The sequence below is a fragment of the Cebus imitator genome, unplaced genomic scaffold, assembly GCF_001604975.1.
Source record: "Cebus imitator isolate Cc_AM_T3 unplaced genomic scaffold, Cebus_imitator-1.0 Scaffold401, whole genome shotgun sequence".
In the NCBI taxonomy this organism is placed as follows: Eukaryota; Metazoa; Chordata; class Mammalia; order Primates; family Cebidae; genus Cebus; species Cebus imitator.
The window spans coordinates 1,883,811-1,902,556 of NW_016107716.1; the positions used below are offsets into that span (position 1 = coordinate 1,883,811).

The following is an 18,746-nucleotide window of genomic DNA, read 5'->3' on the forward strand; positions in this document are numbered from 1 at the left end:
AAAAAAAAAAAAAAAAAAAAAAAAAAAAAAAAAAAAAAAAAAAAAAAAAAAAAAAAAAAGAAAATAGATATAGCATTAGAAAGAAAACTAAATTGAAGTATGTTAAAACAAGTTTGAAATATATACAATACGTAATAAATATATGTAATCATTTAATTTTATATAAATGTAGAATACGTATGTTCTGTTAATACTAGTGTAGGTATAATATACACTTCCAAAGTAGTGATGTGTTTAATGATATTTTGAGATATGTGCACTAAGTGTAATTGGATAGGAAATTATCTGTGATTTCTATTAATGACCAATGTCACAGGTATTGCTAAGTGACTGGTTTGTTGCCTGTAATCATAAGAGAACAAATGCTGTTTCAGTTAGAGGTTAGTGACAATATAGATAATTTTTTTTCCTATCCCAATCTGTCCTGAGTTCTATCCCCCAGAGTCCTGTTGGAGGTGTGTGGACTCATTCAGGAGCCCTCTCTCTAGATCAGGGGTTAGCAAACTGTAGCACAAATCAAACTGTATTGGCATAGAGCTACATCCATTCCCTTCCGTATCATCTAGCGTCGCTTTTGCACTATGACAACACCGTTTAGTTGCAACAGATATTCACTATCTGGCTCTTTACAGACACAGTTTGCAGACCGCTGCGTTGGGCAACCTCGGTGAGCTATTAAACCCCTGGGACCAGCTGGGGCTCAGGCCTGACACTCCCGGGGCATGGGTCCTGAAGAGTCCATGCAGATCCTTAAGATTTGACCAGGCGAGCAGTTTACACCTCAGCCATCCTCCAGGTCTCCTGAACTCTAAAACTTAAGGCTATACAAGAATTTATTTCTGGGATCAATACAGAGTGAGGCCCAGAGCAGGCTTCCTCTAGTTCAGGCCCACATCGGCCTTCAAGAAAAATCAGGCCAGGTGCAGTGGCTCACACCTGTAATCTCAGAACTTTGGAAGGCCAAGGCAGGAGAATTATTTGAGCCCAGGAGTTTGAGACCAGCCTGGGCAACATGGAGAGACCCCATCTTTACAATTAAAAAATTGGGGCCGGGCGCGGTGGCTCACGCCTGTAATCCCAGCACTTTGGGAGGCTGAGGCAGGTGGATCACAAGGTCAAGAGATCGAGACCATCCTGGTCAACATGGTGAAACCCCGTCTCTACTAAAAATACAAAAAATTAGCTGGGCATGGTGGCGCGTGCCTGTAGTCCCGGCTACTCGGGAGGCTGAGGCAGGAGAGTTACCTGAACCCAGGAGGCAGAGGTTGCAGTGAGCCGATATCGCGCCATTGCACTCCAGCCTGGGCAACAAGAGTGAAACTCCGTCTCAAAAAAAATAAATAATAAAAAATAAAAAAATTGGTCAGGCATGGTGGTCCAGGCCTGTAGTCCCAGCTACTCGGGAGACTATGGTAGGAGGATTGTTTAAGCCCAGGAAGTTGAGGCTACAGCGAGCTGTGCCCCAGACTGGGCAACAAAGTGAGACCCTGTCTCAAAAAAAAACAAAAAAAAAAAAAAAAAAAAAAAAAAATAAAAAAAAAAAAAAAAAATCCAAAAAAAAAAAAAAAAAAAAAGGGAAAATCAAATTATTTGATGCTCACAGATGTGCTATGGCCTGTAGCATACCAAATCATTCCATACTCAAATGTGGCTCTATGAAGAATCAATTTTAGTTCTTTACAGTTTCTTAAACTCAGTGGCTGACATGGAATATTTCCTATATCCAACGATAAAATTACCTTTCACAGTGGGCTACCTTGTAAAATGACAAACTCACCCATGGTGCTAAGAAATGCAATGATGTAAATATTGCACATACATAAGCCATCTGTACAACATGAAGAGGAGCGCCTCCAAGAATGAGTTTTCTAGTTCAGCCAGCCATTCTGCCTCTTCCATGTTGCCTGGGTAATTCTGATTTCTCAGACCAGTAATACATGTAATTTGCTATCATAAGAGTTTCCCACAAGATGGATCTACTGCTGCCTGCCTTCCCAGTTTTCCCAGACTTGTACATGTCCTTGTTATTCTACTGCCATAAGCTTAAAAACCCCTATTTGATCTTGGATGTGAGAAGATTTGGTGTGAGCCAGTTATATCCTCCATTCATGAAACAATGGGATTAAAGGAAAAAAAAAAAAAAAAACCCTCCGAATCCATCCTGATGCTGAATATGAAACAATAGTTCCGCATTGTAAAGAGAGGCAAGGGCTGCGTGGATTCAAGAGTCACTGGTCTCTTAAATCAATTTCATTTATGCATTAATCCACCGGCTTCGTACATAGACCTCATTTCATTTCTCCCCAAATAAAGAACATCTCAAAACCTTCAAAAACTTTAGAGCGATCAAATGTAAAGTGAAGACTTCTTTTGAGAATCTGAACAGCTGCTGTGGCCGAATTGTTTTTCTTCACCCCCTTTCACTGGGTTTTCCCTCCAGCAGCTGCTTTTGTTTTTTGTTCATGCACCTCCTCCCACTTCCCCTCCCCTAACCAGTTACAAAGTTGGGGGCTAGGGAGTATGCTGAAATACAAAGCAGTGCTTGTTACAAATTTGAGTAAGTCTGGGCTAATAGCCAAATTTAATTCTAAAGACCCATTTTGGAGGCTCAGCACTAAAATGGAATCCAGTATAGGTCTGGCTGTTTCTAGGACACCATGTCCCTGTTGCCGGGAGGGGGTGAGGAGGGTAGCTGAATGTGACTCTATTGGCCACTAAGTATTGAAGATTTGATACATATTTAAAAACACACACACACATTTACCATAGAGCTAGGCTATAGAAAGATTATCAGTTTGAAATAATTTGGGATTAGATGAAATTTTAAACTCAATGGAGGTACTCTATATCACTCATGTTGCAACTCTTATCTTTCAAATCACAACCTAACAAGACCTTACCATTCTAGACATAGAGCAAATATATAATTTTTATGGGTTTTAAAAGCAATGTCTAGCCTATATGATCTTCATATTTTAGGCTCAAAATCATTAGAAATATCTAGTACTTCAAAGAATTATTAAGAAAAATCATCCAAGTTCATAAACTCTTTTTAATGTCAGATATTCCCAAGCTTGACTCCAAAAGACAATTTTCATAAGCTAATCTCAATAGATCCCTCTTTTACTAGTAAATTATGTGGTAGTTATGGGGAAAAAATGCTCTTTTGTGTTCTCTGGTCATGTCCAGATTGATTCAGGAATGATGGTCATAAAAGCAAGACCACTAACTTGAGAATGATCTCAGCTACACATAAATATGATGGAATAAATGTACAAAATGGCCTCTATGCTTTTTCTGCTTCTATGTCTTCTGGTAGTTCTACAGCACAATTGCAGATTAATTAGGGTGTAAAGCTAATTACTTATCCTTTTGTGCTCTGTCAACTCTTAAGCGACGACAAAAGCCCTATGGCGGATAATATCAAAGACAGCAACTGACATTAATTGGGCACTTCCCACATACTGACACAGTACCTAGCACATTCCCTACATCTTTTCATTTACTCTTTAATGACAGCCCAAGAGATGGTTTTTGGTTGTAGAGACTGGCTTGGAAAAGGTAAATAATTTGCTAGTGAGGGGTAATACCAGGATTTAAACCCAGATTCGTCTGACTTTACAAATTACTCTTAACCATTTAAACTTACAGTTAGATTCGGCCAGGCATGTTGGTTCATACCTGTAATCCTAGCACTTTGGGAGGCCGAGGTGGGTGGATCACTTGAGGTCAGGATTTCTAGACCAGCCTGACCAACATGGTGAAATCCCATTTCTACTAAAAATAAAAAATTAGCCGAGCATGGTGGTGCATGCCTGTAATCCCAGCTACTCAGGGGGGCTGAGGCAGGAGAGTCACTTGAACCTGGGAAGCAGAGGTTGCAGTGAACTAAGATCACACCATTGCACTCCAGCCTGGGCAACAAGAGTGAAACTCTATCTCAAAAAACAAAAAAACAAACAAAAAAAAACCTTACAGTTAGATTCAAATCCAGGTTTGTTTTATGTTAAAATGGACTAGTAAATATTATGTTTCATTTTTTAAATTGGCAGAAGAAAATACTTCAAATAACACCCACTAAATGTACTTTTTTTCTAGCAGACTGTCTTGAGTCTTGATTTATAGCCTATTTGCTTCTACTTTACACACAATTACAACAGACTGATTCTCTGCTTTATCAATTGCTATTGGTGGCAGAACTCTGAAAATAAGGAGAAGTCATCACTGAGAGCACAAATCAGATTAAAGAGAGAAAATTATGGAAATTACATATAAAAAGTCAAAAGCACAGCTATTTGAAACCACTGAATGTGTGGGCATAATTCCTCCCATCTCACTCTTATATTGTGATATGGCACATGAGTTGTATCTATTATCAAAGATACTTATAAAAATAGATTAAAACTTGGGGAGGCAATGCATGTGTGGGGGCAGTGGGTATATAGGAAATCTCTGTATCTTGCTTTTAATTTTGCTGTGAATCTGAAACCATTCTGAAAAAAATTATAAGTTAAAAAAAACGATCAAAGCCTGCGGGCACCCCCCTTAACCAAATGATCAGGATTAATATCACCAGCAATGAGATAATTTTGGCATTATGTGTCCCCTGATATGACACACTGCAAAGGGTACAATATCCCATCTGTGGCATTTTTGCACCAAATGTACAACCTTCGTGTAGTCATGAAAAAATGTCAGACAAATCCAAATTGAGGGACACAATACAAAATACCTGACTGGTACTCTGCAAGAGTCAAAGTCGAAAGACAAGGAAAAAGTTAGGAACCCATCACAAGTTGGAGGAAACTAAAAAGATAGGACAACTCAATGCCATGTGCGATCCTGAACTGGATCCTGCCACAGTAAAGGGGAAAACTGGGGATGTTCAAACAAATGCTGTAGTTACTAGCATTGTATCAGTGTCAATTTGCTAGTTTTGATAGTTATACTATGGTTATATAAGTTAAGGTTAGGGGAAGCTTGGTGAATGGTTTAACAGGAACTTTCTACTATTTTGACAACTTATCTCTATCCAAAATTATTTCAAAATAAAGAAATTTTAAATGGATCAAATTGTGTTCAGCATACATATAGAGAGGCATATCTTAGAAACGTCTGGCTCAGAAATATTTCACACAAAAACATTTTTGCTCTTCATGACAGGGGTAAACTTTAGATTTACTGAGCACAAAGCTAGCACACAAATATTTGTTGGAAAATGAACAAATATTTTATTGCCACTTAACAAAGCAAGTACTACCTTGGCAATAATATTTTTAACCTTTAGAGCAGTTTCAGATTTATAGAATTATTGTACAGATGGTACAGAGGATTCCCACATACCTCACACCCAGTCTGCCCTATTGTTCATCTCTCTCTCTCTTTTTTTTTTTTTGGAGACAAAGTCTCACTCTGTTTCCCAGGCTGGAGTGCAGTGGTATGATCTTGACTCATAAAACCTCCACCTCCCAGGTTCAAGTGATTCTTGTGCCTCTGCCTCCTGAGTAGCTGGGATTACAGGGGTGCACCACCACACCCAGCTAATTTTTGTATTTTTAGTAGAGAGAGAGCTCACCATGTTGGCAAGGCTGATCTCGAACTCCTATTCTCAAGAAATCCACCTGCCCTCCTAGGCCTCCCAAAGTGCTGGGATTACAGGTGCGAGCCACCATGCTCAGCCCTATTGTTAATATCTTACATTAGTATGGTATATTTGAACAACAAAGATACTCCATGCCAGATACTTCAATTTATGTCATGGCTGATGCCATAGGCTCTTTGGGCAGGCTTATTACAAGGATGATGATGAAGATCAACATAATGCATGCTAATCATCACTTTTTAATAATCATGGTACTGACTATAAGCCAGGCATTAGAGTTGCAGTTTTCATAAATCATCTTATTTAATTATCACAATAATGAAATTAAGTGGGTGCCTTTGCTTATTCCCACTAAATAGAAGAGGAGGCCAAAGCTCAGGGAGGTTAAGGAGCATGCTCCAGATCCCCCAGAAGGAAACAGTAAAGGCAGATTCAAACACAGGACTGGTTTCTAAGTACACACTCAACCACTGCAGCTGTCAGTCAACCAAAACCTCCGTGTGGCTGTTGAACTAACCTTCCCATATCCTATACCTACCTGTTCAGTTGGTTTTATTTAAAGTAACTAAAAGGTTTGCCTTACCCTTAGATTCACTCATTTTTCCCTCCAACCCGTCAACAAGGCCTTTGGCACCTGTAAACTAACGGCTAGTCTCCCCTTCCAGGTGAACCACGTTAACCACAGGTCTGATCAGTATGCTTTGCAGTGATTCGTATTACTGATTTAAATGTGGAACTGGAGAAGACCTGGAGAAAAGCCACCAGCTATCTCTACCCTGGAGGGTGATGTGGCTCCCTTAACCAGCAATGTTTGGGCCATACTTCAAAAAGTATCCTTTCCATATCACTCAGTGCAGGCCAGCCTAGCACTTCTCAACCATGGCTGCACATAAGAATCATCTGGAAAGCTTTTAAAAATCCCCAAGTGGCTCACGCCTGTAATCCCAACACTTTGGGAGGCCGAGGCGGGTGAATCACCTGAGGTCTGGAGTTCGAGACCAGCCTGGCCAAGAGGGTGAAACCCCCATCTCTACTAAAAATACAAAAATTAGCCAGGCATGGTGGCAGGTGCCTGTAATCCCAGCTACTCGGGAGGCTGAGGCAGGGAATCGCTTGGACCCAGGAGGCAGGGGATGCAGTGAGCCAAGATCGCCACACTGCACTCCAGCCTGGACGACAGAGTGAGACTCCAACTCAAAAAAAAAAAAAAAAAAAAAAAAAAATCCCCAAGCCCAGGCAGCACCCTGGACAATTACAACAGAACCTCTGTGAGTGGGACCAGGCATCAGCATTTTTAAAGCTTTCTAGGTGACTCCGCTGTACAGTCAGAGTAAGAGCTACTAGGCTAGTGCACATTTCCCCTTATGCAGAAAGAAGTCCAAAAGGAAGACCGTTGATGACTATGTCAAATACAGGGTGGACTCTGTGTACTGTATCTTGGCATTAGCCTCATCAAGTTAAGCCACCCCACTGAAAACAGATGTGAGCCACCTGTGCGGTATGACAAAACCTTTCCAAGCAAGATACTGGCCCTTGTGATTTACTTCGTCTTACAACCTAAGGAATTGGAGAGGTAGGAACACAAATAACAGTGAAGGAGAGTCTCCTCTTCTGCTCTAGAATTTCTCAACATTGATGTCAAGCTTGTTAATTTCTTTGGGGAAGAACTAATTATACAGGTGAATTAAAGAACAAACGTTGAGTATGCCATTCTAAATTGTAAGTAATTTACTTTCTAAAGGGGCTTAATTTATGCAGGACAACTAAGCATTAAGAAGTTACCATGTGGCACATTTGCATTCCTGTATAACATGTTACAAGGAGGTTCAAAGACACAGAAAGTAACAGCAAACTGAAAACAGCATATGTAACAAAAGCTTTTCATAGTGCCTTATACTCTTCAATAGATGAAAAAAATAGTAGTTAAAACACTGAATATCTTCCATGGGCCAGGAATTGTTCTATGTACTTTGTATGTATGAAACTATTTAACACTCAATCATGCAAAGGAGGTATTTTATTGCTCCAATTTTTCAGATTAGAAAATCAAGGCCTACAGACATTAATTTAGAAGTAACTGGTGTTTAAAATGCGGCAGTCTGACTCCAAAGTCCACTTTCTAAACCATAAAATGACACTGGTACAACCGAACTTCATGCTAGCATTGCAATATAAATATACAAAAGTATACAGAAGTAGTTACTGCAGTACTGATCTGTGCACCGACGCCTAGAGTGGTTCAGAGATACAGTCACAGAACTTTTAAGGCCCATATTAGAAGAGCATCATCTCTTAACTTCCATCTCAAGCCTCCTTCTTGCTATACCAGGATTCTTTCTCAGGTGCCTGCAGACAAGTGCTGTCCAACGAGGAAATTTTGGCGATGATGAAAATCTACTGTATTTTGTTGTCCAATATAGTAGTCTCAAGCCACATGTCACCTGAAGATTTTAAATGTAGTTACTGTGGTTAAAGAACTGGGGACATGGATGAACCTGGAAACCATCATTCTCAGCAAACTGACAGAGGAGCAGAAGATCAAACACCGCATGTTCTCACTCATAGGCGGGTGTTGAACGATGAGAGCACATGGACAAAGGGAGGGGAGCACTACACACTGGGGTCAGTTGGGGGGAAATAGGGGAGGGACGGTGGGGGGTGGGGAGCTGGGGGGGGATAGCAGGGGGAGAAATGCCAGATGTAGGTGATGGGGAGGAAGGCAGCAAATCACACTGCCATGTGTGTTCCTATGAAACAATTTTGCATGTTCTTCACATGTACCCCAAAACCTAAAATACAATAAAATAAATGGAAAAAAAAAAAAAAAGAACTGAGTTTAATTGTAACTAATTTCAATTTAAACCCTAGTGATCATCATATTGGAAAGATAGCTACAGAGACCATGAAAGGTCTATCATTTTTGGCCTTTACAATTACTTTTCAAACGAAATTCACTTCTGAAACTAGGCTCTGTTTCCACAATCATTTAGCAGCTCATCAGTCTATCTCAAGCCCTCCTGAAATGAAAGAACACACCAAGAGGTTTACATAACACAAGCCTGAGCTCTGTGATCTTATTGGGTATTTGCCTGGCAAAGTAACCACGGCACGCTCTGCTATAAGCCGGAATATGTGACTCACAAAATGGAGCTAAGTCAATAAAAATATTTCCCAAAGACAAACTGTTACACATTTCCCTTCACATTGAGGACATAGTTAGCTACCAAAGTGTGGAAAACATTTCAAGGTAAGGCAAATGTGAACTCCACTCACCAATAACTAATCTCCTGGCTCACCTGAAATACTGCCATGAATTTGTGACATTTAAGATCATTACCACCAGAAGCCCTTGCCCAGACACCAACCACATAGGGAGTTCATTATTTTATTTTCATAGAACAGAAAACTGAGGCCAAGACAAAGGTGAACAAACTTACCAAATAATGGGCTTAACCTATAGTAAATCCAGTAATAATATCCGAAATATTAACTTCTATTTCTAAAATTCAATTCCAAAAGCACTGCTAAAGTAAGTACAATTTTTGTGTTGTTTCTCTATAGTTATATATATTTCACAGCTGCAAAATCTGTATAGTTCAGATAGCCAGGAGATGCGGAACCAATAAAAGATGTAATTGTTACTGTTTAAAGCAGTTAGTATACAAAATGCTTTAATAGCATTGAAAACCCAATTGCAGAAACTTGCTTTAACACCCCAAATCATCTGACCTCCTCCATTACTTTTGTTCCTTATGATTTTGATGTTATTACGAGGTTGGTGCCCAGAATAATTTGGTAAAAGACTAGGGAACAAGATACTTTTGAAGCAATCCTTTTGGTAGGTACAACTGGAAAAAGGTCAGTATTTTTTCAAATTAAAAAAAAATTAATTAAAATGATAATCTAGAGAGCCAATAATGTGAAGGCAAAAGAGAGAACTGCTCAGGCAATGAAAGCAATAGTTGGCGTACTTAGCTTACGGAGGGCAGGAAATCCTACTTTCCCCCTGTGGAAGGATGGAGCATTGTAAGAAACGATCGCTTCATTTTACGAGTGCCACTAGGATAATCATCGCCTTCAGCACTTGATACAATCTTGGCCATTTAAAAATGACTCCCCATATGGTTACTATAAGAGGAAAATGACAAATTTCTAGTTTGTTTATTTCCCTATCTTGGCCAGAAGAAAACCACTTGAAATCTGCAAAATCACTGAATCCATCTTATGTCAGTGTGAGGAAAATACAGCATATACTTTAGTTACCTTTTATTTAGATGAAAAGTATTAAATATATGTAATCAAAAGTTTGTGTAGCTGAGAGTCATATGCTTATAATTACAACATAGGAAGATGTTAGATATTACCTTGAATAAAAAGTTCAGCACAAAGCTGTTCTCGGGCCAGGAGCGGTGGCTCACGCCTATAATCCCAGCACGTTGGGAGGCTGAGGTGGGTGGATCACAAGGTCAAGAGATCGAGACCATCCTGGTCAACATGGTGAAACCCCGTCTCTACTAAAAATACAAAACATTAGCTGGGCATGGTGGCGCATGCCTGTAATCCCAGCTACTCAGGAGGCTGAGGCAGGAGAATTGCCTGAACCCAGGAGACAGAGGTTGCGGTGAGCCGAGATTGCGCCATTGCACTCCAGCCTGGGTAACAAGAGCGAAACTCCGTCTCAAAAAAAAAAAAAAAAAAAAGAAGTTCAGGACAATTATAGCACATTCCAGTTCTCCCATTTTTTTCTATCTATCTATCTATCTATCTATCTATCTATCTATCTATCTATCTATCTGAGACAGGATCTCACTTTGTTGCCCAGGCTGCAGTGCAGTGACATAACCTTGGCCCACTGCAGCCTCAACCTCCCAGGCTCAAGTGATCCTTCCACTTTAGCCTCCTGAGCAGCTGGGATCACAAGCATGCACCACCGCACCTAGCTAATTTTCATATTCTTTTGTAGAGCTGGGGTGTCACCATCTTGATCAGGCTGCTCAAACTCCTGTGCTCAAGCAGTGTGCCCACCTCAGCCTCCTAAAGTGCTGAGACTACAGGTGTGAGCCACTATGCCCAGCCTCTGTTCTTTTTAGATCACTATACTGTACCTGACCTTGAGGCAGGCTTAGGCCTCAGTGTTCAATGTAACTTCAAACTAGCATAATTTCATATTATGAAGTGCATCCTTCCTCAATTTATACTGGCCAAAACATGAATCAAAAGCAGAGGCTGAACCAACCTCAAATGCTAACCATAAACACTTGGGTATCTTCTTGTTCTGGCTTGTTCAGTCTTAATTTTGGTGCATTTCACAAAATAACAAAATTTATACTCAACATGCTTTCATACTCCCAACTATGTGAAAAACTCTCCCTTTTCTCCATCATTAATTTTTCAAGACAGGGTCTCACTCTGTTGCCCAGGTTGGAGTGCAGTGGGATGAACACAGCTCCCCACAGCCTCAACCTCCCAGGTTCAAGCGATTCTCCCATCTCAGGCTCCCGAGTAGCTGGGACCACAGGCATGTGCCATCACGCCTGGCTAACTTTTTTATTTTTTATAGAGATGGCGTTTCACTATGTTGCCCAGGCTGGTCCCAAACTCTTGGGCTCAAGAGATCTGCCCACTTCAGCCTCCCAAATTGCTGAAATTACAGATGTGAACCACTGTACCCTGCCTCATCATGGATTTCTCAATAGTTATACCATAAGCTACATGGGTCTTTCAAAGTTTTACATTTGCAATGTTAATACGGAACATGAATTGTCAGTGTATCATTATTCTGAAAGAAAAATCAAATTATTTTAACATCTGAGATTTTAAAAAAATCTGAAGGTTTATGTGATAGGTTTTTAACCAGCTTTACTTCTTTTTTTAATACCTAAGTATGGCAGATGCTCCTCACTGTTTTCCAATATCTACCACTGCATGTTCTAAGATAATAATATTTTTAGCTGGCTTCCCAGCTAAAGATTACATTTTCCAGAGTCTTTTGAAGCTAGGTGTAATCCTATGACCAAGTTCTGGCCACTGGGATGTGAAAAGTGACGGATGCAATCAATGTCCACAGAATGGCCTTTAAAGAGAAGGGCCTGCCCTCTTTTTTCTTCCTCCTATTAGCAGAGATGTGAAGGTGATGGCAGGAACTGCGACAGCTGTCTTAGATCATGAAATGAAAGCCAAGTGTTGAGTATGATAGAATAAAACAGAGCCTAGGTCTCTGACCCCTTTGTGAAGGAGTGTCTCTGTGCCAGCTTGGACTTCCGCGTCAGAGGGATGGAAACTTCTGGCATGCTGAGTAACATTTTGGAGGGTTCTACTATAGTAAACAAATCTATATCTTAGCTAATAGAGTATAATGAAGTAATGAAATTACCTGTGTGTTTTGTAATTACAAAAGCATCCGTACAACAAACTGTTCTTTCAAGCCACCTGGCAGCCAAAGAGGCTCACACTGTTGTAAGTGCCTCCGGAGAGGATTAACAATTTATATTATTTTTACAGACTCCTAAAATGACAGACCTCTGGTGTGTCATCCACCTTACTCATCAGATCTGGCCCAACTGATTGTGACTACTTTCCCCAGATCTAACCCACCAACAAAAGTGTGTAACAGCTGAGCACAGTGGCTCATGCCTATAATCCCAGCATTTTGGGAGGCCCAGACAGGAAAATCACTTGAGCCCAGGAGTTCAAGTTCAGCCTGGGCAACATACTGAGACCCCATCTCTACCAAATATACAAAAATTGGCTGAGCATGGTGGTGTGCCCCTGTAGTTCCAGCTACTTGGGAGGCTGAAACAGGAGGATCACTTGAGCTCAGCATTTGAAACTGCAGGGAGCCGTGATTGCACCATTGCACTCCAGCCTGGGCTACAGAGCCAGATCCTATCCCAAAAAAATGTGAACGAAAAAGGTGTGCCTGTGCCATCACTGATACCATTTTAAAATGAGCCACAGGTTCCCCTATTCCCTCTCCTGTACTGGCTAAAGCAAACAGGTAGGAGAAATGGCATTCTCCATTCTCTCTCTTTCAGCAGAAGGTCCCCTTGTGGTTATGAGCACCAACACCCAACAAACCAAATCAACCATGCCTTTAAATGACACTGACTGCATCCTCTCCATCAGGAGAAGGTAAGAAACGCAACTGGAGCCAGAATTCTTGGGCTTAAATACTGGCCTTGCCACTCCCTCGCCATGTGACCTCAGTTGTCACATCTGTGATATAGTGAGGATTACACTGGTTGATTCAGGTGAAACAATTAGGACTTACACATCATAAGGACTCAGTAAATGTTTGTGTGTGTATATATATGCATCTTGTATATGTGCATATAATACGTATACATGTATACAATGGTTGTTACATACACACCACATACTTATACATGCATGTCTGCCTGCATGTTATAACACATCTGCCCATTTTATATATAATAGGTATGTATGTACACGTATATATGTATTATGTATATGTGTGTGTATATCCCTTCATTTCTTGACTGATACACACATCCTGATTTCTGTAAAAATCAAGTTGATTCATAAAAACAGTGTCCTTTTGTCACAAATTCAAAACTCTCTCAAAGCTCATTCTCCTGCATTTGGAACATGTCTAATAATTAAGTGCATCTGCCACTTGAACATCCCCTAAGAGGCTCTGAAAGGCTCGGCCAGATTTTCAGCTGGTCTATCCAACCTCAGGCGGTATAGAGCAGGAAGGGCGCCTGAGGCAGCAGACTCTGGGCTTGCCTCGTGAGGCTAGAGCTCTAATTTATTTTCTCAGAGACCAAGGGAGGTTGTTTGACCCATCAAAAAAAGATGCCAACACAGAAATACATACACACTCTGCCAACGAAAGATTTCCATAAAGGCAGAGATGGATAAAAGAGAAGCCCACAGTAGAAGCAGTTCTCTTCCCACACTGTCCCCAAGTTTTTGGAATGGATACCTAAACAGAAAGAAAAAAACAAGACAGAATTGTCATTGCTCACATCTCTGAAGCAGGAGACTTTGGAGTCACCAACAGAGATACACAATGTAATTCAGGCTCAGATATATCTACATAAATTGTTATTCTCTGCTTATCTCAAATATGAGAGTGCTGGAAACCCCAGTCATCTGCAAAATAGTCACGTAAAAAAAGACACTGACTGGTTAAAGGCAGCCAGAAAGGCCAGCACCTTTCTCTTGAGGCAGAGCTACTCCGGGCTACTGGATGGAAAATAATGCAGCATGTCTGCACTGCTTAGGTTTGTTTGAAGAGAGAGAGAGAGAGAGAGAGAGAGAGAGAGAGAGAGAGAGAGAGAGTGTGTGTGTGTGTGTGTGTGTGTGTGTGTGTGTGTGTAAGGAGGCTCTATCTTAAAAAAATAAGGCAGCAGATTGGCTAAAATGGGACTTCCGTGACAGCAGACAGGAGATATAAATAGACTGAAACATTCAAGTCCAGTGTTATACATCCAAGTGAAATGCCAGTAGGCACATCTGCCTTATAACTGCTGTTAGCTTGAAACACCCCATATTACACCAAAGTACAATTCATCACTGTGCCCATGAATTATCAACAAACATGAGGCCAGATCGAGTGGCTCATGCCTGTAATCCCAGCACTTTGGGAGGCTCAGGCAAGCAGGCAGCTTGAGCTCAGGAGTTCAAGATCAGCCTGGGCAACATGGCAAAACCCCGTCTCTACAAGAAACACAAAAATTGGCCAGGCATGGTGGTGCACAACTGGGTTCCAGCTATTTGGGAGGCTGAGGAAGGAGAATCGCTTGAGCCCAGGAGGCCGAGGCTGCAATGAGTCGTAATCACTGCTACTGCACTCCAGACTGGGCAACAGAGTGAGATCTTATCTCAAAAAGAAAAGAAAAGAAACATTCTGTTAAGGCTGTTTCACTCTTAATCTGGCAAAAACACACGTAAACTACTTTTTAAATATTCAAAATCTTAAATGATAGAAATCTAAAATATTTTTGGTGCACTGGAGCAATAACCTTCTGTTAGTTCTCCAAACAATTTATGTGATCAAGTCATTTGCTGAAATGCCAGTTAAATGAGGAGTGAGTCACGGGATGTGAGCAAATTATGAACAGAGGTTTTAACAGCAATCAAACTGTAGATATTTTTAAATCAAGTAAGCACAGCCAGCCATTTTAAGTACAAAGTTACCATGGGAACAATAACATATACCTTATCTTCTTGACCCTAAATATAATTTCTGTAGGTAATAAATTTACAGACATAATTAAATGAAGCATCATACATCTGAGACTAAAATATGTGAGACTAGAATATGTCAGCATTCAAACAAAGACTTAATTCATTTTCAAGCTCCTGTGATGGTGTTACCAGGCTTCTGAAGAAGGAAGCACCAAATAATGACAGCGTCTCATTATGGCATTATAGTTACTGATATCATTTACGGTTTATTCTGTGACACAACGTGTGGTTTTAATTAGTTTTATTGCCAACCACTTCCATTTTCCTAATTGCATTAAACTATCAATGGTAATTTGCTACATTCAGAAAATGCCCTTTCAAAAAGGTTACATTCCTGCTAACTGAATACATTTCAGTAGGATGTTCACTTGCAAAAGCAACAACATTTAGATATAACTAAAATCTGAAACTTGTTAATACAATCATTAAGATAGCCAGCTACTATGTAAAATAAGAGAGAAATGCATATGTTAGGTATTCACATGTGGTAGAAATGTAGACCAGTATTAGGACTATTCTATCACCAGAAGAAAATGCATTTTTGAACACAATAAAAATTGCTATTGTTTTGCTTATAACCCTTATAATTTCTCTCCCCATCAGACTGTGGGCTCTTCCTTAAGGCCAAAGACTGCCTTATCTGTCACTGTGGCGCCTGCTCTTGCAATTGCATTTGACCAATGAACATGCACAATGAAAGCTGGGAAGCTGGCTGGGCAAGCAAGCTTGCCTCAAATCATGCCTTTGGTGGTATCAACAAAAGCAGCAGCATCACAGCAAATAACTACCTTAGCCATTCAGAGCTTGGGGTTCAGCTATGGCAGTCTTCTTTTTTCCCCGAGGCATCACTGTAGCTGACTATGACAATCACAAAAGAGTAAATCTTTTCTGTAGAATTTATACAGATATTTCTTCATGGGAATGAAAGCAGAAAAAACTCCCAATTACCTGGAAAAGATGATATATAGTTGTGCAAATTTTCCTTTCCTTCTCATTTACTGTATTAGCCCATTCTCGCACTGCTGTAAAAGAAATACCTGAGATTGGGTAATTTATTTAAAAAAAAAAAAAAAAGAAGACATATATGAGGACAACAAATATATGAAAAAATGCTCATCATCACTGATCATTAGAGAAATAAAAATCAAAACTACACTGAAATACCATCTCACGCCAGTTAGAATGGCGATCATTAAAAAATCTGGAGACAACAGATGCTGGAGAGGATATGGAGAAAAAGGAACACTTTTACACTGTTGGTGGGAGTGTAAATTAGTTCAACCATTGTGGAAGACAGTGTGGCGATTTCTCAAGGATCTAGAAATAGAAATTTTATTTGACCCAGCAATCCCATTACTGGGTATATATCCAAAGAACTATAAATCGTTTTACTATAAAGACACATGCACACATATGTTCACTGCAGCCCTTGGTACAAGAGCAAAGACCTGGAACCTACCCAAGTGTCCATCAATGATAGAATGGACAAGGAAAATGTGACACATATACACCATGGAATACTATGCAGCCATAAAAAATGACGAGTTCGTGTCCTTTGTAGGGACTTGGATGAATCTGGAAACCAACATTCTCAGCAAACTGACACAAGAACAGAAAGCCAAACACCATATGTTCTCACTCATAGGTGGGTGTTGAACAAGGAGGACATGTGGACTCAGGGAGAGGAGCATCACACACTGGGGGCAGTTGTGAGGGGGTAGGGGCGAGACAGTGGGGGTATAGGGGGGAGGGATAACATGGGGAGAAATGCCGGATACAGTATGCACCTAAAGTAAAATAAATAAATTTTTTTTAAAAGTGGCACCAGAATGTAAGGTGAGACCAAATATCCTCTGTTGACATCTATTGAAACTGTCACACATAAGCAAGGATGCAATTAAATCTCATATTCGAATTTAAAAAAAAGAGGTTTAATTGGCTCATAGTTCTGCAGGCTGTGCAGGAAGCAGGATGCTGGCATTTGCATCGCTTCTAGGGAGGCCTCAGGAAACTTAAAATCATGGCAGAAGACAAAGGGGAAGCAGGTGCGTCACACAGCCAAAGCAACAGCAAGAGAGAGAGTGGGAGGGACTACACATTTTTAAAAGATCTGAGCTCATGAGAACTCACTATCAGGAGGACAGTACCAAGGCAGATGTTGCTAAACCATTCAATGACAAATCTGCTCCCACAATCCTTCCACCAGGCAGCATCTCCAAAGCTGGGGATTACATTTCAATATGAGATTTGGGCAAAGATACACATTCAAACTGTATCACTTACCCTCTTACTTCATTTCCTTACTTGGAGAAATCACCTAACCACGCTTCAACTTTAGGGAAGGGTCAATTGAGGCCAAAGTTTTCATCGGAGATTTCAAATACTGTTATACCAGTAAGACAGATATCACAAAGAGGGATTACGCAAATGGTCTGGAGGTGGGGTGTGAGGTAGGAAGAAGAGAGTTTCCTGCTGGACAATATGTAGCTCTATGATTTTTGTTTCGTAGAACAAACATCTGCTTTCAAAATTTAAAAAACAACAACAACAACAAGCTGGGCATGGTGGCTCACGCTTGTAATCCCAGCACTTTGGGAGGCCAAGGCAGGCAGATCATCAGGTCAAGAGATCAAGATCATCCTGGCCAACATGGTGAAACCCCATCTCTACTGAAAAACACACAAAAAATTAGCTGAGCATGGTGGGATATGCCTGTAGTCCCAGCTACTTGGGAGGGTGAGGCACGAGAATCACTTAAACCAGGAGGTGGAGGTTGCAGTTAGACAATAGTGCGCCACCATAGTCCAGCCTGGTGACAGAGTGAGACTCTGTCTCAAACAAACAAACAAACAAACAAAAAAACAAAAAAAGAAAACAAACACCTGCTTTCAAATATAAAAATAATACTATAATAAACAGGGTTCTGATTTCTTGCTGTTTCATATTAGGATGAACTCAATTCCGGGAAACCAAGGTATACATTTCTACATTCTTAATTTCACCCTCAAAGACCAACATTTTTATTTTAAATAATGTTCACGAATAACAGTTTTACATAAATAATGAAAAAATAAGACTTTGAAACAACGTGGAGTATGTGAGATTCTATTGGCTTTTTCTCACAAAGATGTTTAAAGTAAGATGCACCAACTGAAACTTCATACAGTAAGACAGAGATCCAGATATATTTAGGAATGAGTAAACTGTATAAACATAAGCACCTGCCATTTAATAATTATCTGGAAATGACATTGCTGCTGACTTCAATATATAGGTGAAAACTTTCCTGCAAATATCGACTACAATTTTATACACCGATATTTAGCTACTGAGAAGCATTTATTAAATATAAATGACAGATTGAACATAACCAGATAATTTCTCCCATGTTATCCTTAACAATTACCCAAACAGGAATACCACGCACCTTCAGAAAATAGAGCACACAGAAATCAATACTTACAGAGGAAAGAAACTGGGGAATGAGTCTCTGCTTCTCCAAAGGAGCTGCTGAAGGACAGCATCCTCTGGCTCTTAAGTATTTCGGAGAGAAACCCCAGGTCTAGGGACAGTGAAACCTAAAGCCAGAGTCCTTTGAAGACTGGTTAGAATGAGATTATAGCTATATCCACAAAGTTTCAGAAGAAAAAGAGTCCAGGGGCAGTGGCTCACACCTACAATCTCAGCACTTTGGGAGGCTGAGGCCAGCTGATCACTTGAGGTCAGGAGCTCGAGACCAGCCTGGCCAACATGGTGAAACCCCATCTCTATTAAAAATACAAAACTAGTCAGGCGTGGTGGCACACACCTGTAATCCCCACTACTCAGGAGCTGAGGCAGGAGAATCACTTGAACTCAGGAGGTAAAGGCTGCAGTGAGCTGAGATCAGGTCATTGCACTCCAGCCTGGGTTACAGAGACTCCGTTTC

General features: G+C 40.4%; 1 protein-coding gene across 3 annotated transcripts in view; it reads right to left on the reverse strand.

Annotated features, from left to right (window-relative positions):
• GPM6B (glycoprotein M6B) overlaps window positions 1-18,746 on the reverse strand; it is a 163,089-nt gene that overhangs the window by 126,741 nt on the left and 17,602 nt on the right. The window lies entirely within an intron of this gene.